This window comes from Serinus canaria, chromosome 4 (assembly GCF_022539315.1).
Source record: "Serinus canaria isolate serCan28SL12 chromosome 4, serCan2020, whole genome shotgun sequence".
NCBI lineage: Eukaryota > Metazoa > Chordata > Aves > Passeriformes > Fringillidae > Serinus > Serinus canaria.
Genome location: NC_066317.1, coordinates 37816616 through 37844086, shown reverse-complemented (window position 1 = coordinate 37844086; position 27471 = coordinate 37816616).

Here is a 27471-nt window from a genome sequence, read left to right as displayed (position 1 = left end):
AAAACTTTGATTAAAGTCCACCAGAAAATGAAGGTAGGTAATAAAAATCAGTTACTAATGATGTGTGCACACAAAACTATGAAAATAGATGCGTATAGAGATACATATAAAAGGATGCAAAATATATACAACTATATATTTAATGATATTTGAAGACATTTTTAGAGAACTAATATTTACATTTGCTTCTCTACTACCAAATGATGCATCTCATCTGGACTTACTAGATATTAAATACACACTTGCTAGTACAGCTTTCCTACACCAGTTTTTTCTCATCTTTTCATTTTCTAATTTCCATTTCTTTCAGGTGAACAATTGCTTCAGTAAAACAGATAATTGCTTCTGCTCTGCAATGTCAAACAGTTTGCCTCAGGTTATGGCAGTGTCTAAAATTAAGATGGGAAAGAAAGCTCTCATTATCTTTCTCTGTTTCGAGCAACCTTTTATCTCATCCTCTTCGCTGGTGTCCAAAGTCACACTCTCCCTATTGTTTATTCTTTTCTACTGTTTTCTTGCATTTAGTTAGAATTTTAGTTCTTCTCTTCCCCACAATTCTTCACCTTCAGGCTCAGTTATGAATGTCAACATTTTACAATGGCTAAAGAGGAAACCTAGAATACATGCAATCCAGTTGCTCTGTCCACGCCACTTGCAGTATTACTCATAAATCTTTATGTCTCTCTACTTAATTGTTATGCTAAAAATTCTTCCACATCTCGAAAAAGAAAAACAAAAGACTACTTTGAGACTGTTTGTATATACACTCAATTCTTGAAATCTTGAAAAGTCTTAAGATAAAACTGTCGCTCATTTCCATATGCATATTCTTCCGTAATCTTGCCTTAACTGTCATCTCTTGGCAATGAAGTTCTAAAACTGTGTCCTTGCTGTTTAAAAGACAAAGTACAGACTGACAAATGTGAGGCAATGATAACATACAATGCCTACAATGCCTCCTGCAGCTGGGCTATCAAATTTTAAAAGCATCAGTGAAGCAACCAATCATTGAATCTCCTTCCACTGTCACCATGAAACCATGCTTTTATGTTGGAAGGGCTGACGAATAGTTTCCAGTTTTCTATTCAAGGAAAACTGGAGCAAGGTGCTGATAATGCTAAGGTTGTGGGTTTGATCCCTGTATGGGCCACTCACTTAAAGTTGGACTAGGTGATCCTTGAGGGTCCCTCCCAGTTCAGAATATTCTGTGGTTCTGATGTGTAAATTCAAGGCTTCCCTTCAGCTGGATAGATTGGCATGACTGGGATCTTTTGCTGAATATGTATTTGTGGGTTTTTTCAGTCTAACCCAAAAAACTAGATTTTAAACCTCCAGCAAAGACATTATGTGTGAGCTTATCCATACATAGACTTCTATTTTCCGTATTTGTGGAAATTAGCAATATTTAATAGAAACAAATAAAAAAAAAATATCTGATGTAACAGGTTGACTAAACATATACTTTCCTTTTCCCAGATGAGTACTAATGTTCTTTATTTTGACACCAGTTGTGAAGAATGACTTTTTGGTCCAGTCAGAATGTTCTCTTATGAGCCAAATTCTACATGTTTTTTTTTAAAAACTAGAGAGAACAAGCCTCAAGGAATGGGCTCATAAGATTTTTTGACTTGGGTTTAACAAATCCACAAGCATCTTGTTAGAAGATGTCCAGTAAACCCAAAATATTACTTGTTTTAAAACACTGCCACTAGTACTCATCACAAATTTAATTGTTTGATTACTTGAAATAGATTCTAATGAAATATTATTATATAATGGGTATATATTTTAATTTATACTCCCCTGGCATGCTCACACAGCAGAACTCAGCTCATACAACTGTCATTCTATATCATTTAAACACATTATTCAGTTCTAAAACAGAAATGGCAGAAATAGTTGGACAAGCATCATAGCACTTTTTTATTACATTCTAAAAGGGATTTCTTTAAGTAAAAGAGAAACAACATCTAAGTGAATTCAATCCTTTTGCAATTAGTAAAGCCATAAATTCAGATAAATATAACCGACTAAAGCATTAGATTTTAAATTATACTTCTATTTGTAGATTACCACTCTGATTTAACTGATTATAAAGAAATAATGCTAGTGATATATAATCTTAAGCTTAGTCAAAAATTTTTCAAGTACTCTAGTAAAAGTACTAGAAGCAAATTGAAGTAGAAGCAGAGAAGTAGAAGAGAAGCAAATTGATTTTAAAATGCAATGACAGTGCAATAAAACTCTCAACATAACATATACATGTATTTTCAAATTAGTTTTCAGTGATATGGATTTTCTTTTGTCATTTGACATAGTATGTAATGAAAAATGCATCATTCTTCAGCAGTTTGCATAGATGTCGTTGTACTAAATTTCTTATTTATTTCAGTCTAAACAGAAGTAATGAGACCATGAAACACTTAGATTTCAGTATGGTTTCTTATTAGTTAAAAAAGTTTGGTGAGACATTTCAAAGCAAATTTTTCAAACTATTGGAAGCAATTACATTTTATAGAACATTATTAACCTTTAGTTGTTTTCCTAAAAGTAAAAATGTATTAAAAATTAATGTATACATTGCATATTTAGTCTGTATTTACAAGACAGTATACACTATGTATACTTTGCATATGTTTAGGGACTATATTTATATAAAGTCTACGATCACATATGCATATTAAGTGCATTCTTAAAACTAGTGAATAACTTGTAAGCCTTGACTCATCAAATAAGTGCAATTATCAGAAGCATCATAAAAGACTCATTTCTAGTAATTTACACCCATCATATAGAAACATACTGGATCATATAGAACTAAACTCAGAGGAGCAGACAGAATTTCATTTCAGATGCAGTAATCTCTGATCTTAGTTACTTTGTTTGACAACATGGAAGGTCTAAAGGGTTGAACTAAAAAAGACTGGCTTCGTTCTTATATTTTCAGGTATAAAATGTTCAAACAGATATAATTTTAGGAAATTTCTATAGAAAACATTATCATCTTTTTGTTTGTGTTTTTTTTAAGATATAGCTCATGATTCAATTTTGTTATCTGTCATGTGAAGGTACACATTAGATATTTTCACTTTTTTCCTAATGTTTCAGAGATTGGCTCAACGAGACAATCAAGACAATTTTGAAAATGTGGCATCTGACATAAGAGTGATTATTACACAGCTGAGAACAGAAGAAGCAAAGAAAAGGGAGCAAAGCTAATGCCAGGAAATAAATAGAAAGCTCTTCTTCTTATATAAATGTTTGCAACTCTACTGTGTTGCAAAGAGAAGGAGATAAAATTCAGCGATAGTTTTAAGCCCTTCATCATTAATGAACGTAGGTTACTAGGATCATAATACATTTCCTAGACTTATGAACCCCTCCTCACTTCCAAATTCTGGCTAGATGAGAAATCTGTTGGAGTCATGGATCATTGCTTTAATTCTCTCATAAAATGTATTTACTCTCCTTTCCCCACTGAGATGATATTCACATTTGACATTCTTGAAACTGAGCTGTTTGATGTGAACATACACCAATATCTATGTACATGAAGAAAATAATCTAGATTTAATTTGTGACAGTGAGGACCAAGAACAAAAATACAAGGGAATAAACTTTAGCTATTCCTTTAAGAACTCAGGAAAAGAGAGGGAGATTATTCCCTAAATCAAGGCAAAGCAATAAAGAAACAAATTAGCAAGCACAGTAGTCTGGGAACAATAAATATGTCCACTAAGTTAGACACAGTGCATATGTGGCTGATAATTTAACACCATGAAAGGGGATTACAAGTCTGCAGTGGTGCAGTGAAACACTAAATTCCAAAAAAGATTTAGTGCAAGCAACACAAGGTAGCGTTAAACAGCTGACAAAAGATAACAAGGAAGAAGCACACACAGTGTCAGAGATTTGATAATACTAAAAGACATAAGGCCATCTAAACATGTAGACATTGCATCACACTTAGTGTTGGCTTAATCTCCACCCTTTCAAGCAGCAGCTTGGCTGGCAGCTAGAAAAAAATTCATTAAGGACAGGCTATCTAAAAAATAAAAAGCTTTAGAGTAAGCTTTGACAATTTGAAAAATCAATTCATGTGGCTAGAATCATACTTTAAAGAAATATAAATCCCTAACCTAATCTATTACAAAGTAGGATTAGAAATAAATCAAGGGGTTTTGATAGTTTCCTGAACTACTTTAATACTGATCTCTGCTGAAGAGTTGTATTATTGTGACTCTCACACAGATTAATATTTTATACTTCCAGAAGTAGCATTTCAGGCTAGGACTGAGACAAATAGCCTGGAAATGAAATCATAAGATGTCCTAAAAGTATTTGCTATTGCTAACCATGTTCCATTAACTGCTTCTGATCTTTTTCCTTTAAAATGACAAATCTGAAAGACTAGAGTTTTCTATTATATCATGGAAGAAGAAAAAGTAAGGGAACAACAATTAAAACTAATCTGATGAAGTCAGCAAACACACACAGTACTGACATTTATCACACGATGATTCAACAAATATTTACCAAATAACATTTCAAAATAAGTGTGCCGATGAAAGGGCACATACATAGATTTTCCATCAAGTTATAATACTGAGTGTATTTTCTAAAGTGTTTCAAATTACAATTTTCTAAATTCCAAAATGTTCTCTTACCTACCTAGGCTTCCTCAATAAAAACCAAACAAAAACCCAACCTCCCAGACTATACCGTAGTGGTAATAAAGCTTCATAAGAACAAAGTTATTTAAATGGCGTTATCTGCTATTTGTCTTATTCTATATTGCCATTTTTTCCCCACTGAGTGCTAATAAGTGCTTGCTGTTGAAGAGGTTTACATTTAACATCTGTCAGTTGTATCCAGAAGTAGCACCTACAGGGATCTGTCTAATAGATTGCTATTCTCCTCTGTAGCACCAGCAAATCTGTCTCACATCATTTACATACAGATAGTTATAGGCATTCATCATTTCATTATGCTGACTGCCTCACTACTCTAATGTATAATGTCTCTTTAATGAGCCTCAAAAATACAATATTCCTTGATTTATGACTGCTTAACTGAAAAATTATACAGATTGACAAAAACTCATCATAAAGCTTTTTTTTGTGTTCCCACTACCTTGCACTTTAAATTTAACAATTACTCTCAAGTTAATCTCATTATTTGCTCCTTTGACAAAAGAAATGATCAAATTTTGCCACACTAGGCTTCACAGTAATTGCTGTTTTAATAAATATACTTTCACGTCCGTGAGAAAGCAGTATGAATTCGACAAATTAAAATTGATCAGTTTTTGTCCAAGGAATACAATGTATTGGGCAAACTGTTTCAAGATTATCATATGCCAATTACTGTACACTTCCTAAATTATCATGTGGAATACTGCTGTACTAGTCATGCAAGAGTGACTCATAAATGAGCCAATTTACATGTTCAAGTAAATTGAACTATGGTTTATTGTATGAACTTCAATTATTTTACACACAAATGCTTAGCACTGAAAAACAACTCTGCCATTAAAAGCACACTGAAATAATACAAACATACCTAAAACACCAAGCAGAAAGCTGAGAACAAGAGGAAAACTTTCATTCATTTGACTGCACCCAGGCATTTCAGTTCCCCCAACTGCATATCCCCATGTTTATAGATATGTTAGCATTCCTCTGGTTTTGAATACCCAAGCTGAAAATGTTTACAAACTCCTCATGGTGGCCATTAGAAGCACAAATTTCCATGAAGTATGAGAAACCTTATGATACCTTGCTTCTGACATATCTACAATTTACAGCTGAATGTTTTGAGCATGTGAAAAAGCCTTGAGCTCTGACAGAAGTTTCTCCCATAAGAGAGATAGCTGTAATTTTTTACACCTTCTTCTACTACAGTTTAAGCTTACCCTCTAGACAGCCAGTCAGTTTGCAACCCCCTCTCCTCTGCTCAGCCTGCCTTTGCCACATGAGTTTTAGAATCACCATAGCAAGACCTTTCTCTTGTCAAATGCCACTCCTTACAGAGGGTTCTAATGCAATGAATGCAGATAAACAAATGAGCACTAATGTAACCTTGCACTGCCTAATCTCAAAGCATCACTTCCAATTTCCAAATCATGAAACCAGGCAACAAAGGCTATCCATTCAAAGCAGAAGAGATGTACAGAGATTTGAGCAACAGATGGCAAGCTACATTCCCTAAATCCCTGCAAAAAAGTCAACTTTAAGTGAAAAATCAAACAAAACAACCATACAATACTACTGAATATTCAAGAGCTGTTTCAGTAGATGCTAATGTTATGATATGACAGAAAATAAAGTGCAAAAATGACACTGATATGTTTGACAATGGCAAGTTAAATGCTCAATACAGTAAAAATGTTTATTTCATCACTTTGAATCCCTATTTTAGTTCCTTTGCACTGAATATTCCAGTTAACATCAACATCTGAATTTCAGAGTCAAACTTCTAAAGAAGTTTGGTATATCATAAGAATACAGGTATGTCATTCCCTAAAAGCACTATGTGTTTGCATCCTTAGGAAAACTCACATGTCTACACATTTCAACAATACAAAAAGGCACTCTATCAAACAGGCCAATACAACATTTCTCAGAATTTTTTTAAAATTACTAAATCACAATAATTCCAAAATGTTATTGCTTTTCAACTGTAACTTATAACTCTGAATCCAGTAAACTGGTATGTCAATCCAAATACCTGTTGCCAATAGAAGGCCTTGATTTATAAACCTGAATGCTTCATTAATTCAAAACACCTCAAAATATCCATTCCTTCCCATAACAATAAAGAGATTTATATCTCAGCTTGTAGTGGTGATAAAATCCAATTTAAGAAATATTCAATATTTACTCGTCACAACGTATCCTTAGACTGTTACTCTGACCATCTCAGAACTATATTTCTGTTTCCCTTGACAATACCCATGAGGCACAGATCCAAGGGCAGCCATGGACAATGTTTATGCTGTCTCTTAGTGCTCATAGTGTCTATCTCTAGCTGGAAGAGACTATGACTACTTGTTATCTTAGTGACACAGAAAGAAATTGATAAGAGCAAATACAGATATCCCTATAATCCCTTCACGTTACAATTTATTTCTTGCTTTTCTTGCCTTACAAATTCATTATTTCATCTCCTACAGTATACAGAGTTACCATTTCCAAAAGCTATCTAATAATGCCTGTGACTCATGATCTTCCTTCCTCAATCTGAATTTCAGAAAAGGCACTGGAGGAACTTTAGGACAAGCTTTAAGCCTTCACATTCTTCTTTCTTACGTGTGCATAAAAATATTTGTAACCATTTCTCTGGCAGAATATTAGATTAGCCATTTTCCTCACAGAGTACTGAATTACACAGAAACCCAACGAAAATCTGTTTCCCACTGATTGAGCCTACTTACAGGAAGGTGGTGCTGCAAAAGGATTCAATACTTCAATCACCGTAGTCTGCACATCAGAAGAAAATCCAGAGTGTGTTCTGTTCCTGTGATCAATTTTCTATCTTTCTGTAGCTACACCTAGGAAATAACCAGTACAGAGTCAGTACAACTAAATATAGAAAATAACATAAACCAAATAATTAGAAATGAAAAAATGAGAATATGTCCAACAATAATTTATGGAAAAGTCCACACGATTACTCATCAATAAGGCATTATAGAAGACAAAATTTTAAGTTTTGTCTTCATTTAATTCTGTAGTACCCAAGTGACTCCAGAGTTCTACAATCTCAAGACTGCCAAGCAGAATCAAACAGCTGTCATCATTACACCTAAACAGCCATCTGGTAGCCTGAGAGGAGAAACACAGTGACCACAGCAGGAACTGGTCCAGCCATCCAGAACAGCACAGCCGCGTTTCCATTCAGCTCGTAGAACAACTGGAGTTTTCAGAATATATGAAGTAAACAGTCACTTTTACTTAACAGCAGAGTCAATTAATAGTTTTTGTCTTTCAGTAGAAACAGAAGAGGCAGCTTCTCTTCCTTCTGATTCTTGTTTACATAGTTGGCAGAATTCTACAGAAGGCAGAAGAGCCAAGAATAAGGCATTAAAGATGGCCTGGTTTGGTATTTCTTAAAGGGGGTGGTGTTCTGATGTATATTCACATCCAAACCAATACTGAGAAGGGCTGGTACTACTCCCTTTAAGTAGCTGAAGTCAAAGCTGAACCACCTTCCAAATAAAGATCTAAAACAATCTGCCCTGGGAGATAACCATTCTTACTCTATATTTTACATCTAGGCTGTGCTGCAAATTAATCCCTCCTACTTCTTGTCATATCTAAATCAGTTTACGCTGATCTCCCTACTCAAAAATTTTATATATTGCAACCCTCATTATTCCTGTTTTTTAGGTTCAGTAAACTTGGTTCAGTCTTCTTTTGATGCCTTTAATATTTAATTTAATGAATTACCAATAACCAGGTACATTTTGTTTGTACTTTTAGAAACTTAGACAACTTGATCCACCAAGTTATTTTACTGGATCCTTATACATTATCCTCCTAAAGATCTGTAGAGATCAAGTGGATCTTGTTTCAGCAGTTTCTATCCCTTGTGCCTTTGCCACAGACTATCAACCCAACCCAGTAAATAGAAATGTTTGTCATGCCTCCAATTCAAAAAGGGTGATAGAGGAATAAAGTGTTTTCATATTTGTCAAAGATGTCTGCCAGGCATTTTAGCACATCTTGAGTTCCGCTACTGCTGAAAGGAAGGAAAACACTTGTGAAAGAAAGCAAAAAAATCAAGAACTGGCCACATATGTAACAGTATGGCATGGTAAATATGCTGTCCCCATATTCTTCCCTGAAGCATTAAAGGGAATTCCCCATCTTCCATTTGTGCTGTTAATTATTCCTACTTATAGTTTGTTCTCACCAAATTGAAAGTCTATTATTTTCTAGTATTTCTAGAATTTATTTGGATTAATTTAAGCCTGGCACAGCAGCAATATTAGCATCTACTCTATTTCCAAAACTGCCAACAATACCAGAGAATAATATTAAACACAGTACAGAATTTTACAGAATTACACTCCTCCCCCACAACCCCGGTCACTGTAGAAAGGAGTGACTGCAACTAAATATTAGATCTTTTTAACACTAAAAACTTGAATAATACTTTGAGATGAATTTTATCTAGAATCACAGTTCCCTGGCTTGCTTAAAAGAATGCCATGCATAATTATCAAAACTGCAGTTTACTAAATTAAAGTAATATCTCCTAACCCTTAAGGCTTGTTGCAGGTTTTGAAGACACAAAATAGGACTGACTTACCCCTGAGAAATCTATGCTTTTCAATCTCAGTATCTCTTGCAGATGTGTAGAAAGAACAGTTTGATAATTTCAGGTCCCTCAGGGAAATTCAGGTAAGACAATTATGCACAATTCTATGGATATTTCTTCAGGTCTTACTTTCAGCCCTTTTCTGAGCTTTTGAAATTTTACCATCCTTAAGCTCTCAAATAGGATGTTATTATACATCATGTAAAGATTTGCTTATTCCTTTATGCACATCGTATGGCTTTATAAATCAAATAATCTAAGATCCAAATAAAATATAGGTTTTTTTTTCTAGTTGAGCTTAACCCAGCAGTTAGATAATTTGCATTTATTTTTAAAAGAGAAGTGTATCATTTTTTTTATAACTAATTTTTTATATTTACTAAAATCATTGGATTCTAGTATCACCCATCAGAGATTCCAATACTGACCCCTGAATCTTCCACTGTTTTCTATACAGAATCAACTGCGTTGGAAATGACACTTCTTACCTCACACAAAGAGAGGTAAGAAGAATGGGAGATAATTTACATTTATTTTTTAAGGTTTTACACAATTTTATGTAGATTTGTCCCACCAGCTCCTTTGACCTTTAAGTGAAGATTTCTTTTAAAAGCATTTTAGCTGTTTAGCTTGCACTAATTTTCATACACAGAAGGGATTTTAAAAATTTCTGAGTATGGTTAAAAAATGCAGTGTATTATGTTTTTAAATACAACTGATTTTCAAAAGTCAGTTGTATTCAAAAATCAATGTGTTTGTGCTTTGGGACACCTATATTAGTTTGCTGGGTGAAGCTCTTTAAATAGAGAAATATAAACATCAGAGTACAGAAAGTATTTTAATTACGGGAAAGAACACAGAAGACAAAGCTGGATAAATCCAAGACCACTCAAAACAATTGTCTAATCTGCCCAGGTTCACCTGGGCCAGCTCACAGGAAAGACAATACAGGGAGCTCTCAGTTAACCACAAGGATACACATGTGCATGAAGACCTCCACAACATAGCCTATTCCTCAGTTGATTTTCCTAACAAACTGAACTTCATAGCAAGTTGTCAGGTGTTCCTTTATGCTGTCACAGAAACTGGTGGAAGGTGCTGTTCCCCTTGAATCAATTCATGAACTACATGTTCACTGCAGCAAATGATTTTGCATGCCTTTGTTGCCCATATTTTTCAGCTTCTCTGCTACTCCAGCTCAGTTGCACTCATCTTCTTCTCAAACATTTCACCTTCTTATCTATAAGGTTAATCTGCTTTCTTTAATATTAGGATGGAAATTAGGGACTCCAACTTTCCACAAGCCATAGTCGGCATCATATACTTTTAGAGGATTATCAACAAAAAAAAACAGTCCACTGTTTAAGAAAAATTTAAAACAGGACCAGAAGTCTAAAACAAATGTGCTGCTTACACAAAGCCTTGGGATAGTTGTCCCTTTGGCATATGAAAGCAATGAGAAATATCAGCTATCCCTGGCGAGAAGACTGTGTTAACATCTGTATCTCATTTTAAGTACTAGATTAATTTTTTCATAAGACTTGCTCTGGCTTCTCAGCTCTGTAATATCCCACCCTTAACATATAAAATGACCCTAAGAAAAGCAGTTCAGGCCTGTAATTCTACTACTCCCATGATAATAGCATCCCAGATAAGGAATATCTATCAAATGTGTCAGAACATTATCTGTTCCTTCCAGTCTCCCTTTTTGCCTTATTTTTCTTATCTTCCAGCAGCACATGCCTTGGCTTCTACTCAACATCACTCACAAAGCTCATAGATAAATAAATCAAACAAATAAATCAAACAAATAACTCAAACCTAAAAAAATAAAATGAAAATAAATACCAACCCCAAACACACCCTCACACACTCTTTTTCCAAGACTGGAGTTGTTTAAACTCTTATTTCCTTTTCCATGACAAAACACAACCTGCCTAGAAAACTTTACAATCCTCTAAAAGCCTTGCAGTGAGAAGGGGAGGCAGGGCAGTATGGGGCAGGGGAGGACAAGGTTAAAGCAGGCTAAAGGACTGGCTCTGGCTTTGTCAGGAGCAGCTGTGAGCCCCCGGTGGGCACTGCAGGGTGAGGCCACAGGGAGCAGCTGCACACCAGGGGCAGGGAGGCAGCACCAGGAGGTGGCTGCCACTGCTCCATGAGACAGCAGGTCTAGAGACAAGCCATGTACAAAGAGCAGCGGTATTCCATGCCTTTTTTCCACTGGTAAGGCTTCTCCCCAAGCCTCCAGGGTCTCTAAGCTGAGAATCTGAAGGGATTCTCCAGACATGAAGCAGCACCTACAGGGGACGAAAGAGGAGTGGATCACTTACTTAAACCACTAGGACTTCTGTAAGTTCAGAACCCTGGTGCACAGCATCCCCAGAGGTGTTCATAGAGCTGGCAGGTCTCTCTATGAGACTGGCCTGTCCTTTTCAAAATGCTGCTGATGACTTGAAGGCAGTTGCTGTCATGCTTCTCTTTACCACAAGCAAAAAGCAAGATCCAAGGAACCACATGCTGGTCAGCCTGAACTGTGTCCGCAGAACAGTTTGGATCAGGTATTTGTAGAAGCCGTTTCTTCTTGCCTGAGCAGATCATGCCTGACCAACCTCAGTGCCCTATAAACTATTTATTATGGTTTTTATATATTTAAAATAGATGGAAAGCCAAATTCCTTTGCAGACAGATATTGCTATCTGAAATGCACACACAGAGGTTATGGATCACATTCTACAAAAAGCAGACATCAAATCCAAGAAACAGTGTCATTTATAATTTGCAAATAGTTGCTAAGTATTTTAGCAAAATGCTAAAAAAAATAAATTTGCATAGATTTCTTAGAAATACCTACTTTTATGGTTTTTTTACAATTTTTAAAAATATTTTCCATGCAGATAATTAGTGAAACCCTCAGACACGTTTCATTTTGTTACAGATGTATCATTTACAAAGTAATACACATTTTCAGTTTTGTAAAATCGTATTTGTTGTTGCTATCATTTTTTGCCTTTTAAAATATAAAATAATATTTCATTTCCTAGCAGCTTATTTGTACAGTGTATGTTATAGAAAACATGGCATTGCTAGAAAAATTATGTCCAGTGACTGGTAAAAATATGAAGCTCACTTCCAATAGGATCTAAGAGAAAATGCTTTGAAAAAGCATGAACATGAAAAAAATTGTCATCTTAAGGTGAAAAGTAAATTCACCTTAATTGCTTGAAAATATCAAATATTCTATTTATTAAAAATCTAATCTAATTCTTTTCTTGCTGCTCACCTAAACATCACACTTTCTGAATTCTTCCTATGCTATATGTGGTCTCTGGAAGCCCACACACCTCACACATGGATACTATAAAAATATAAAGAAGAGATTTTAAACAACATGCCTGTTATAAGAGATATGGATCTGTATGTTGAAGTCATGCCATAAAGAGTTCATGACCTTAGAGCTCTTTTCCAACCTTAATGATTCTATGATTTTATGATGCAATAATGCTGCTTGGAAAGAGAGTTAAAGCAATAGCAATTTAATCAATATCTTATTATAAGCATGATATGAGAACTTGTGAACAAGTCTTTCTACCCATCACCCACAAAAATATGAGCAATCCTTACTTGTAAACTTGTAGAGCTTATTAAAACTAAAGGTGTTTCCTTAAATTAAACCTTTTATCAAAAACAGGAGGAAAGTTTCTAGTCAATTCTTTCCCTTGTAGATTTTTAATAAAATCCAGGTATGTCTGAATGAATCCAGAATACTCCATCTACCATGGACAACATACTTCAATTACAGTGCTCTGAGCAGATCTTTAGCTACTGAATCTAAATATGTCTTAAAATGAAACAAAGTCTTATTTTTTCAAAGTTAAGTTCTTGAATATTGCAAATTGCAAAGGAGAACATGGTGAAAAGCAATTTAAAATACACTTGAAACTAACAGCACATTCCAATTATGAACTAAGACTTTGCTTTAACCTAAATTTATGATTTGGACTGCCTTTTATCATGTACAGCAAGAATTTTCAAGGAACTCTGGCAGAAGAAGAAAATAGGCCTTCATATACGGGAAAAAAGGAGTACCGGAAATGATGGTAACATAGACCTAAAATTTAAGGTTCAAATGTCTTTAAAAACTGGCTTAAGGTGAAGCTTTCATACTTTAGTTATTGTATTATGTCAATTTAATGTAATTTACACTTTCAATATACTTCTTTTATCTGAACTGAACAACCATTTCAATACAGTGATACTGTGTTTCACCAAGTTTTCTTTTCCTCTAAAGATTTTAGGATGAATAATTTATAGCCAAGACACCAAATATAAACATCCTGATCTCACTAACACTACAGTTATTTTATCTTTATTACTGAAGACCTCTGCCTACATGCAACAGTACAGCATGATTTAGTTCACCAAGACTGACAGGCTACTCTTTACAATTTGACAGCATGTCACTGTAGTAGGTATGTTGACTATTTAATGGCTTTGGAAAGTCTCTTACGGCCTTCACTAATTCATAAAATTAACTTTCATGTCCTCTTGCATGAGTACTGATGACAAAGTGTAATCTTATTACAAGAAAGAAAATGTCTAATAGTTCCTTAAGTACAATATTTTTCTTCAGTGATTTAACATAAAAAGTTTTGTCTTGCATGAATTACATTCAGTGCTTCAAAGCACATAGCAACCTTTAATTATTTCAATGGTCCTCTTTTGGTGCAGTGTACAAACCCTCAGAAGTGCCTTTGTCAAACTGTTACAAATCTACTTGATGCATGTCAAAGCCTCACTGTTCAGAAGGGGTGACTAGACACCTGAGCAGTAAAAAACCACAGTGAATTTTACTCTGCATCTTCACTACAATGTGTCCATGTATGACTACTTCAGCAAAGTAGTATTAGCTCTTGGCAAGAAGCATTCATCTGGGCTGAAATGCTGTCAGCAGCAATATGGTAAATGTCAATAAAGTATGCGATGCAAACACATTTGCCAATTACATGCATTAGACCTCGTAATGGCTGATGTCACAAATGTAGTTTGGTGATAAATTATCTTAAGGACAGTAATTACATTTTTCCATCAGTTGGATATACCCATTTTGAAGTTACAAAATAAGATCCACAGAGAAAATCCCTCTTCAGACAACAGAGACAACCTAAACGTCAGGGTGGGCGGTTGCTTGCTGTATGATTTTTTTTCAAGTTAGACTCAGCTTTGGCTTCTAAGCATTCAAAATTATGTTGAAGAGCTTGAAGAATAAATAAGTAACCAAAAAAAAAGGGACTACAAAAAAAATTACATGGACCAGATCTTTTGGATCCAATCCAATTCCCCATCCAATACGGGGAGGATGGCATCTAAGGTAAGACGAGATGAGAACAGTGATGAAGACAGTGGTAGTTGCACATAGAGCTACCTGGCAAAACATCCAGTATTGGCTATTTTTAGATCACTAGTTAGCTCAAGATGGGGAATTGGACTCAATGATCCTTATGTGTCCCTTTCAACTTGAGGTAGTCTATAATTCTATGATTTAATACTTTCCTTCATGTTCAAATGTTAATACAAACACCTTAGATTAGATAGAACAGAGAAAGATTCTATAATCTGCATTATATAAATGATTGGAACTGTACTTTTTTGCCTAAAAATATATATTTTATTTTTAAAATAAAAGGCACCATGCAATACAATACCAGACAACTGTAAAAAGGTTTCTGTTATGAATACAAGAAGGGTGAAGCTTGCAGTAAGGATAACAAGTGTGTCACTCACTGCTGAGGAACCATCCCAGTCTCAAGACTCTTGGTCACATTTCCAGCACCAGAGACTTCCATGGCTGGGGCCGATCCCACTTCACAGCAGCAGCTGTAGTGACCCCAGGGGTTCCCACACATCCCATCCCAGAGCCAGAGCAGGTTTCTCACCGGATCCATCCCAGGTTTGCCATGGCATTGGCTCAGGTGTCTCGTTCCATAAAGCCATTCACTCACGGTGCAGTAGCACAGGAACAGCCTGAGCTACTGGAGAGCCCAAACAAAGGGATGCACTGGATCAAGGATGGGGATGTACTGGTTAAAGGAAGCAAAACTCTAAAAAGAGTTCAGGGAACTAATTCCTTACTAATCATAGTGTTTTTAAATAGGGTGGTTTTCACAGTCAGTTCTTTAGTCTTTTATTAATCTGAATTCCTGCCAAAAAAAATCTCAAAAAGCATTGCCTTCTGTTGGCACCAGAGTCTTGAGGAAGAATGCACAGAAAATCACACTACGAAAAGCCAGTGTCCAGAAAGGAGACAGAGGAGTCCTGCAACTTCATTGGACAAAAGGGAGAGTCTACTGGAGCTCACACCTGTGGGGCTTCCTCTCTCCACGTTTTGGAGGGTGCAGCCTCCTTTGATCCTAAACTCCTGTTGCCCTCTTCCTTTCCCCACTGGCTGAGGTACTGGGAATGCCCAGCCTTCCCAAACCCCTTACCACATGTGTCCCCTTGAACCTGTCATTTTACCCCAAAGTTCAGAAACCCAGGCTTATGAGGACACACTTGTCCATTTCAGGAGCCAAGCTGTCTGGGCTCTGTAACAAACATGCTGATTAAAGTTAGTAGAGACATTAAGACCCATTCCAAAGATGTTAAGAGATATCCATCTCTTCACCCATGTTGGAAAGACTTTAGCACACACCTTCTCTATCAAGAACTTAAGCTCTACATCTGCTTGCTTTCAGTGGTTCAGCAGAAAAGACATACAGCAGGAGCTTCTCCTCACCCTCTGAATTTGGCTCAGCTATATTCCACAGCTCTCTCACCCTGGGTGAAAGCATATTCGTAGGTAAAACTTAGTAATAAGACTAGGATACATGTTGGCTTTAGAAAAGAATTACTCTGATTTAATTGTAACTGAGTACAAGAGGTCTGGCTAGCGAAAATTCAATGTAAAAACCAACTTTTTTAGAAAAGAGCTACTGTAAGCTATGCAAGAGCATCTTAGTGAGGATGCAGTAATGGCATGCACAGACATATGGTAATTGAGGCATTTGTAGAGATAATGTGCTAAAGTCATGTAGTTTTTCATGAACACTTTGTCATATATGGCAGGAGTGTGACCTTTGGAGGGGGATATAAATATGTATGCACACACACATACATATTTACACATCTACACAACAAAACCGGGGTTTAGGGTCTAACAATGACAACTGCTGCCACAAGTGAAATCCAGCAGGTACTAAAATTAGCTGTTGGCAAAAAAATGGGGTTAATTATTTCACTGATGAACTGCATCCATACAAAATGGAAATAAATGTATTCAGAAAATAATGAAAAAAAGTTCTTATCTACCACAAAAACGGAGTGCATAAAAAAACCTGAATTTAGGCCTAAAACTTCTAAACAAGTGGTTAAACAGAAATGAGGCAGAATTTACTTGTATTATACCACTGGTAATATATGAGGGAATGTAAATTGAGCATCTAAATTCCCTATATCTAAAATTGGAAAAAGTAACTTTAGAAGACACTGAAGTTTAGGACTCTTAAAATACTCTTCAAGTTCAGACAGTGTGGCTAGATCTCAATGTATATTTCCATCTGATGTTCATTTATTGGCATAATCTGATCAAAGTATTTAAAAACAGGAAAAGTCTCCCACCAAAAAAAATACAATTTAAGAGGTGAACAACTAATGAGTTCAGAAAAATTCTTAGGTAGTTAAAAAAAAATAACTAGAAGTTATTCTAATAAGATTTAAAAAATCAGAGCTAAAAAAACTTGATTTATTTTGTGGGTTTTAATAGGTACTAGATATGTGTTAGCTAAGGAAGCAGAAAGAGAGACAAACAAGAATAAATTGGAGACCACTGTTCAGAACAAAAATAACCGAAATATTAATTCTGAGAAAACTACTGGGATTCATATATTGCATCTGGAAAAAATCCAAATGAAAGAGCAAATATCACATAGCAGAGATAATGTACATATAGGAAAAAGCTAAAGCCAATTTTGAAATACTGTCAGGTAATAACCTTTCATAAAAACTTGAAGTTTCCACAGAGTTTCTGTCTGTATTCATGTTCTCCCAAACTATTTTACCCAACTGAGGTCTTAGTTACTTGTCTCCTCTATCTGGAGCATCCCTTTACTGCAGAGCTTTCTGCAATTGTTTTTTCAGTTTTCTGTATCAACACAAGCTTATTACCAAGTTAATGGCAATTTCTACACTTAGTTTTAGTTTTAGTAAATGTTACATGCATTATATTGATTACATGCTAATTCAGAATTGTTTTCTTCTAGGTTTCCTAAACTCTGATGTAATTTCATGTCTACACTAAAGACAAAGTTGGGAATTTAGAAGAAAATTTTAATTTTTTTTAAGAATGTAGTCTCAGGAAGGTTTGCAAAAGGCCTATTCTCAACTTATTCATGGCAGCAATGGTTAGTTTCTAAATTGAAATAATGAAAACATTCTGTTGTGTTTTTGGTTTTTAGGAATGAGATCAGGATGAAAGGATAAAATAGGACAAAAGAATAACCTCCTTTTGTAGAAGTCTTAATATATCCCTGCACCTGTTGTAGATCTCAGCCTGGAAAGAAAACAGTGATTCCATGTTCAGTTTCCTGTTCCTACCAGATTTATGGTCATACATTTTTAATAGGAGTACAAGGGCAGATTTGCTCTTCTTTCCATCCTTAAGAGTGTCTGTAAGAACCTGATGAGGGCTATTCCCTTGATGGATTTAAGTCACAAAGCTAAAGGGGATTTTCCTACACATTGTTCAACTTAGAATGTAATCAAGTCAAGGCAAAGTCAGCTGATGTTTTACAGAACTTAATTCAAAAAATGTGACATTTTTTGCTTGAGAACATTATAACAAAGTAGAACAGTTGAATAGTAGTTCAGCTTCTGGAGAATGAAATCCAGGTATTTTCTTTAAAATTAAAAAGGGTAGCAAGATTATAGGGGAAGAGAGAAAGCAATTGCATTAGCAGCCTTCCACCACTTGAATAACATATAAATAGGTAGGACTAGCTTCCTGAATGTAAAATCTTTTATCCCAACTCTATTTAAAATACAGCATTGATTATTTCAATCACACTTTATCATTCTCAACATGAACTTAGGTGAACTGTTTGCCACTGATTTGACTATTCTCCTCCAAAGAATACACCAATAATAATCTAACTTTTTTTTTCTAATTCCTGCTATATTTCTCCATTGATATAACTTCTTTTTACTGGCATATAAAAGAAAGACTTTATTAAAATACAGCCTACAGACTGCTGTGTTAGTATTGACACAACCTTCTTGATCTCCCTTCTATAAACTGAATCTAGAGAATGAAGCAGAGACAGAATATGTCTGACATTCCTGAGTGAGAAATAACATTACTCCAAATGCACATATTACCAAATTTTATCTGCCTTATAAATTAGTGACATAGGTAATTTTGGAGAAACAGGCCAGTGAGTTAGGTGACTTCTCATTCTAGGTACTTAGCCTAATATCTCAGGGTATTTAAGCACATTTGAAACACAAAACAAAGTAAAATAGAGCAAAATAATTAACCCCTCTTCCCAAAGTCCCCAAACATCTCATCCACCACAGATGAATTATGCTGGGAGTTGAAACTGTGATAAGAGAAAAGGTCAGATGATTAAAATCTAAATTAGGAGATGTTATGGTGAGAAGAGGAAAACTAAAGAAAGGCTGGTCAGTGGAATGTGGGTATCACCTAAACATGCTTTGAACACCCCTGTTAACTTCACAACTGGAAGAAAAAACAACCCATGTTTCAGTTTCATGTATTAGTATTCAAAATAATCTGTTTAAATTAATAAAACCTATGAAGGGTAAATTGCAATTAATAGCTGAAGTGTTGTATCTGTACAACACTCCCATCATTTTGTATGAGTTCCTATATCACACAGGGCATTTCTAACTCATGGATATTTGACTCTCACTCTGGATTGTGCATTTTACCCTCTTGGACTGCAGAGTCACATATTCCACAGTTTGTGGGTAAAGAAATCCATTTTAGCCACCTTTCTAACTCCTTTATCAACTCCTTTATCATTCTCTTTCAGAATGCCATTAAGATATAGTCTGCTGATGGCTATAAAAATGAGAAATCTGAAAATGACTGTATGTGTTATGTCTTGAAGCTATACTCAAAGTCATTAAGATTATCCAATAAAGAATGGAGTTAATCATTAGTTTCAGGTTTGATATATTAGTGGAATGCTCTGTCATCACAAGAATCTTTGTTCTTTTTATAATCTATCCCTATGAAGTTTTTACATTAGCTGCAAAATTGGTTGTCTCAATGACAGGTACAGTCTTCTTTAAGGACAGGCAGTTTTTGCTCTTAAAATATACTTGCCTAATCAAGATTCTGCAAGGAACATATGAACACTGGGCTATATATAGCCACAAAAAAAGTTTGAGTAAGCATAATCAATCAATCATTCTAAAATTAAAAAAGTACTTTCAAATAATGCTTAAACAATGAGAAATTCCTTATCTTTGCTCAAGGTATTACATTCTTGCCTAAAATGTTATCATTTGTTGAGTCATATGCTACAGGTGTTGTATTTTTTATGTCAAGTTCCCATTAATCTGAAGAAGAATACACGTACATAAATACTGCAAAGAAAATAAAAATACAAAAAAAAAATTACTCTAGAAGTTACATTCTGAAATAAACAAGAGTTCTCTTGGTATTCTTATGCTTTTTGTTTTCATTGTCTAAGAAGTAGATTTATCCAGGTTCAATTAATTCTACATTACAGAATCAATTGGCTTGTATAAAGGAAGTCTGCAGCAACACGATTGTGTGGAAATGCTTAAGCAGAAACTGTTTTCATAAAGTATTCTCTTCTAGAGGGCCAGCTAATTTTGAATACTATGGAGATGAAAAAACTTGATGCCAAAAAACTGAACCTTCCTTGCCAGAGGAAAACAAAATAGTCCAATAGACACAACTGTAGCAAACTGTATTTATAAATAAGGATATCACATGTCCTAGCAATAACATCTTAAAACATTTCATAGATCAACCCACAGAACTTGGATAGTTGTGACTATTTCCAAACAGTTCTATGTGTAGGTAATCTACAAAAAAAGCAATACTGAACATTTAGTAGCATGTTATTTTGCCAACAGTGATCTCAAAACAGGTTCATAATTCAAAAAACAATAAACCTTTTTTAAATAGGGTCATTATTTACTCTAAGGTTGTTAGTTACTTTAAAATTTGAATCAATTTTATCATAGCATATGAATGACAAGCAGGTACTTGGCAGTACCTGTAGAGTACTTCTTTAAAAAAGGAAATTCTTCATCTTTTGCCTTTTTTTAATGGGATATTGGTTTCCTTAAAGTTATTCAAAATGTTTAGTATACAGCTTTACACCCCATATGGGACAGAGAGGCCAACATGCTATATTTCAAAATTTCCCCAAAACTGATCATGTTAGTTCAGTATATTTTGTGACAAAATCATAGACAATGATACAGTCAACTGAAAATTAATAGAGGAAAAGTTTAGATTACTAACACACTTCAAAGGCATCCAAAATAACTGAGTAGAAAGCTGAGAAACAATATAGATTTTTTTTGTTAATTTTCCTGTGTTTGAGCATGATTAAGAAGGCAACGAGCATATTAGACTGCATGCAGAACGACTTGAAAAATTACTCAGGAAATGTCATGATGGCACACTCAGAGATCATGGATACAATCCTCTCTGGAATTGGCCACACAATATCGATCACTTCTTCTAAAATACCTCAGTGTTCCCAATAGGCCCAAGAGGAGAAATTAGAAGCGCAATCATTCAATCTGTAGAATTTGCAGGTAGTCCTGAGGCAAAGAGTATTCAACAACAGAATTTGACATGACTGTAGATAGCAAAAATAATTCAGTGTCAAGACTTCAAAAGAGACAAACATGAAACTCTGATAACCACTTTTGGCATAAAAACTAGACTTGTGGCAAATTTATAGCAAAAGAAAAAAAAAAAAAAGTGGCAACCCTAGGAATAGGTACAGACTGGGGAATGAGGTACTTGAAAGCAGTGCCACCGAAAGGGACCTGGGAGACCCAGCTGACAGAAAGTTGAACCTGAGCCAGCAGTGCCCTGGCAGCCAGGAGGGTCACCTGTGTCCTGGGGGGCATGAGGAACAGCATGGCCAGCCAGGCAAGGGAGGGCATTGTCCTGCTCTGCTCTGCACTGGGGTGGTCTTACCAAGTGCTGGGGGCAGTTTTGAGCATAGCCACAGTACAAAGAAGATATTAGGCTACTAGAGAGAGCCCAAAGGAGGGCAACAAGGATGGGGAAGGCCCTTGAGGGAAAGCTGCATGAGGAGTGGCTGAGGTCACTTCATCTCTTCATCCTGGAGAAAAGGAGACTGAAAGGAGACCTCATCAGAGTCTACACCTGCATGGTCACATCACCAAGCCTGAGAGAGTTACAGAAGTGTTTGCCAATACTCTTGGGCACATGGCATGATTGTTGGGGCTGTTGTGTGCAGGGCCAGGATTTTGACTTCATGATCCTTGTGAGTCCCTTCCAACTCAGCTTCTTCTTTGATTATGTGAAAATACTGGCAATACTATTTTTCACAGTCTAGTTTTGTCTATTTGCTCTATGATTTCAACAGTCATTTCTTCACAGTGACAGATCTTCTACTTTAAGTAGGAGTTGAATCACAGAACCATTTAGGCTGGAAAAAACACTTCAGATCAAGTCCAACTGTTAAGCAAATGCTTAACCAGGTCCACTGCTAAGCTATGTTCTTAAGTGTCATGTCTATCCATGTTTTAAATACCTTCAGGGATGGTGATTCAACCACTTCCCTGGGCAGCCTATTCCATGTTTGGTCACCCTTTCAGCAAAGAAAGTTTTCCTAATATCCAACCTAAGCCTACCATGGTGGGAGTTAGGGGTAAAATGCTCTACAGGAAAAGAGATTTTGAAGCGAAGAAACATAATTGAAATAAACAGTGGGGGCATAAAGGATATTTTTATGTAAAAAATGTAACACCTCTTGATTCTAGATCTTAATCCCTTTGTTTTTAGAGCCACCAATACAGCAGGGCATATAACACAAACCTCTGCCCATGACTAGTGACCACACAGTCCCCTATGAAAAGGCAATAATGTACCCATGCATAAAAACAAAAAGGGATTTGCAAGAGCTATAGAGAAGTTATTAAACTGAATCGTACTTCAACCAATGTAAACAGATTGCTTAACTACTCTTCAAAAAAAAATCCCCCTCTGTATTGGCTCCAATTAAAGAGAAATCAGTGAGACAGAAATAAAGATTCCAAGAAGCTGAATGAAGAACCCCCACAGAGTGAGAGTTTGTCTTTTCAGTCTGTAATACTAAAAGGATGAGCACTGGAGAAAACATAAAATAGATCTGTTTGAAAACTACTTGAAGATTCTTTAAGCATTTTTTGTACCAAGGCAAATAGCATTACAATAAACTATTTTCTTTAACAGTACAGTGCCTTGAATTCTCCTCTTCCTTGTGACAGCAACACATTGTTAACATTAGTTTCTGCAAAACAGAAGTATTCATAATATTGGTGCAAAAAACCACCACTTCAAACACCCTACTTGTAAGTGAAAATCCAATAGACTGTTGGGAGGAAAAAAGCTTCATAGACCAACTACTTCACAGGAATTATGAAGTCTAAGTATTCTTGTCAGTATAGAGCAGGAGTATTAAAATTTGTACACTACATTAATCCACATACAGAAAACTGTATGATCACAGCATGATACAATTTTCAGCCTGAAATTACTTTACATAAAATGAAATTAAGCTTTGATGAAATTATATTCTTCTTTCACTCTACGTTCAAAGTCAGTCATTCAAAAATAAATTCTTGTTTAATATTTATTTAAGAAATGCTAAAAATATTTAGCAGGAATGTGAAGCATGTTTCTTCTCATCTAAAAACAACTTCCTATTTATGGTTATATATGTATCAGATAATGTAAACTACCTGAACATAGAGATAGGTGCTAGTGGCTCTTTTCTTAGCAATAAGCAACAAACAGGCCAAACTCAAATACCAGTAATTTGCTCCATATTAAAAAAAATAAAACTTAAAGAGAGTACATTATGATATGTGCATTTTATTAAAGAACTTCACTTACATTAAATATAAAACAAAACTTAAAAAAACATTAAATTAATAGTGACAAATTATTTTTAAAGACTAAAACTTCAAATCTTAAATTCTAAACCACATAAAATTGTTAGTTACAGTCCTAAGTGGCTATAAAGACACAGTTGCCTGAAACATATTTTTCTAGTGATTTTAAAGTGTTGACATCTGTGTGAATCCTATTTCTATGGTGAAAAACAGAGAAAAGACACACATAGTAAAAAGTTACAATTCTGTCTAATGAGGCTTAACATTGTATGGCAATTATAATATTTAAAATTACAACATTAGGAAAATTTACTATAATTTTTCAAAAGCCATTTAACGACTTCTTTCACATTTTTGGTGTATTTAATTTTAATACAGCATACTTATTTCTCCCTGACTGAATTATAAAAAAAATGGAAATCTAATTATTAAACATTCAAACATAAATATTACCCAGTGTTAATGATCATATTATTTTTACTCATCTAAACAGTAAATTAACAAGTCATGTTTGCTTGTGATTCCTATTTACTTGCTGAAGATAGGAATTATAAATTTTACCTTCATTGATGTTTACTCATCCAGTATTAGTTAACCGTCTACAGTTGCAGTAGATCAATGCACCCAAAATAAAACTACTTCAATCTCCAGGGAAAACATTAAATCTCTAATTGATGTTTGAAGCCAGAGAACTGATTGTACGTAATAGGTATTTCATCTATTCTGAAGTAATTTCCTGGGCTTCTACCTTTGAACCTGCAATAAATCTCTCTTCCCTCAGTCCCTCTTTCAGCACCTAAAATAGACCACATACTTTTGGTCAGACTGATGCTGAGCTAAGAAGGCACCATAAATATCCTGGGAAGAGAAGTGATTTGCTTTAACACAGAAAATGAGTTACTACGAGATCTCATACTTCTAGTATTACCAAATCCTTATGAAAGAGGTATTTTTTTTTTTTAATAGAGTTGGCAGGAGATCTTGCAAAATGAAAAAGGAGATCAGAAATTGGATGTTTTTTACATCAAAGTGCTTTTCCATTGACATCATCAAGTAGTTTCTACACTATGGACCACTGTTGGGTGGGTTTAAGTAGGAAAGAACATTCTGAACATCAGTTGTCAAACTTTTCTGATAGAATGTAAAAAATGTATGGTTTTGGGAGAAACAATACTACCCTTTCAGGGATTTTTATATTCTTCAGAGCATAGGAACTACTCAGGAGTCTTTTCAGGAGGAATTTTTTTCCTGAATCGGTTACAGTTACAGAGGTGAAAATCAGTTTTACGGAGTGGTATAATCCAGGGTAATCTAGAGGCTTCATAATCCTTAAAATGGTTTAATATATTTAATTGCTTTCTACTGCCTTTTATCATTTGGTCAGTAACTTCTACAGTGATTTTTTTTGTCATTGTTTCTTTCTACAACTGCTAATGATTTAACCAAGAACAACAGAACCTTTTTTAATGTCACCCAGAAAAATATTGCACTATATTAATTTCTCATACTTAGAAAGATTCAGCCCCCAAATGAAAAATTGTCCAAGTTAAGCTACAAGACCAAGTCAGTTGTATATGCTTAGTGTGGAATATTTTGTTTCATGGATATGGTGCTAGTACAGATCTGTCCACATTATTACTGAGACAGTATTCCTATCAAAAAGAATTTTGTCTGCTTTCAATATATTACTTTGGCAAATTCCGAAAATGGCTTTCCTCTGTTAAATAATGAGGGATTTTGAAAGACAATTGTTTATACTGAAGGATGTGGGAAATACATTCTACTATGAATTTGTTATTTTATTTAGCTATTGTGGATTTCACAATTATTTTTTTAGGGTCTGGTCACTAACACGACATAGTAAAATCAATATGAATATGTTTTCGTACTATAGTATGCACTATTAATAGATGATGCAATGCTATTGGTCATTTATCAAGCATGGCACTAAATTATTCCTTCAAGTACTTAAGCAGTTTTTTTTGGTATGAGAAAAATTGGCTCTGTCTAAAGGCTCAGGTGTAGTGTGTTCTACAGGCAACTTTTTTTCACAAGTGTCCAAAATTAGGTGTGCTGTCCATATGAGAACTTGTTTCAGAATATGCAAATCAGCATCCATCAAATTTCTTCTGATGAATGACTGAGAATAAAGAAGAAACTATATCACAATTCTGTTTCTAAAGGAAGGGTTTTGCTGTGAACTTGAAAGATAATAGGATACCAGAATGAACAAGGCGATATCCTCTTCTGTATTGCTATTACAACCCAAAGGAATTTTTTTCAAGTACTCTCCTTGCTGTATTGTGACCACAAAGATATGAAGTACATACAGATAGTCCATGGCTGGAAAATACTTTAGACATGTGTACGTAGCACAAAGGTTTCAGGATCAAAGCTATAAAGGAAATTTGATCAATTTATGAACAGTATCAGAGGACAGGTTGCTCATTACAATGAAGCTTTGGATTAGATGACTTACAATCTCTTTTCAATAGTATATCTTGAAAATTAAGGTAAGACCTTCCACATTTCTAAAACACTATTTTCAGTTGAAGTTAACATCGCAAGAGCAAACAGACTCTCACTGTGTTTTTCAGCACATTTATTCTCACTTCATACTGTGATTCATCACAGTCTGGGTGCAGTGATTTGAAAGTCCTATAATGCACTAATGCATTACTGATAGCTATTTTCATTTATTAAAAGCAGTACCAGAATTCTTAGAGCATTTCAAAGCCTTGTTCCTCTATAGCAACTTTGGTAGAGACCCTGACATAGCTGAAAGTAGCTGAAACACTTTAACAAAAAAAAAAAAAAGAAAGAAAAAGGCATCCACATGAAATGGACTCTTTCTGTTCTCAAGACACTGTATATAGAAAGTATTGTCTGTTCTCACTAATTAACAGGAACAGGTCTCCTCCTTTCTTAGATAAATATACAATGGATAGAAAAGAAAGCACCCTCCAACACAGCGCCCTCATAAGGGAAGTTAACCGCACCAGACATCCATCCTTTATCCTGCAGTGTGCAAGAGAACAATTGCACTGAAGGAAAAAGGATACTGAGGACCTGTGGTTGCTAACTGTCCATGGCTATAGAAAGAAAGTGTATTTCAGTGCTTAAGATCCAGAAAGCATTTCACCATTTTTTTTCCCATTTATGAACCTGACAAATACTAGCAAGCTGAAAGATCTTGTGCGTTGCACATCCAGGCTTTGCTGGGTTTGGTGTGTGCTGTTGTTGTTGGTTTGGTTTGATTTTTTTCTTACCCAAACCTCGACACTATCATTAGTCCTTTAGTATAACAAAACCAAAAAAAAAGAAGTGGTATAGCAGGCCATCATTATATTCTGCAGTAAAGACAGGAGGCCAAATTAAATTTCAAAAGAAACCAATTCTTTGCATATCCATTAATGAGGTACAGACTTGTAAATAAAAAAAATATCAAATAGATATTTGCATATCATGAACCTAAATTGGAAGAAGTCAGGGTAAAAAAAAATCCAAGCTCTCTGATCACTAGACTAATCCACATTGATGAGAGACATCTAACATCAGGTGAGTGAGGTGATGTTAGGATAAGTAAAGGCTACGTTAGAGTCCAACAACACTTCTTAGGGAAAGACCAAGGGTCTGAGCTCACAGCTGTGTCCTACAGATCAGGACACAGTGCCTAACCCAGGCCAGCTCTGCCAGCTCCTGGGCAGCTGTGCCCATGCTGGAGCTGGACACAGTTTAGTCCTGGACCTCAGGGCATGTGTGCAGGATGGTGTTGGGATGACCCTGGCGGAGAACTTGGAGTACTGACAACAGGTCTAACAGTCTGCAGTACTTCTAATGCTTCCTACTTTTTAACATTTTCTTTAGATCATAAAGTCATTGCAAAATACTGCAGCAATAGTCTTAGTGTCTTAGCTAAGGATCACCAAGTACCAAATGCAATCTTCTCAATTTAACATATATTAGCACACTTTA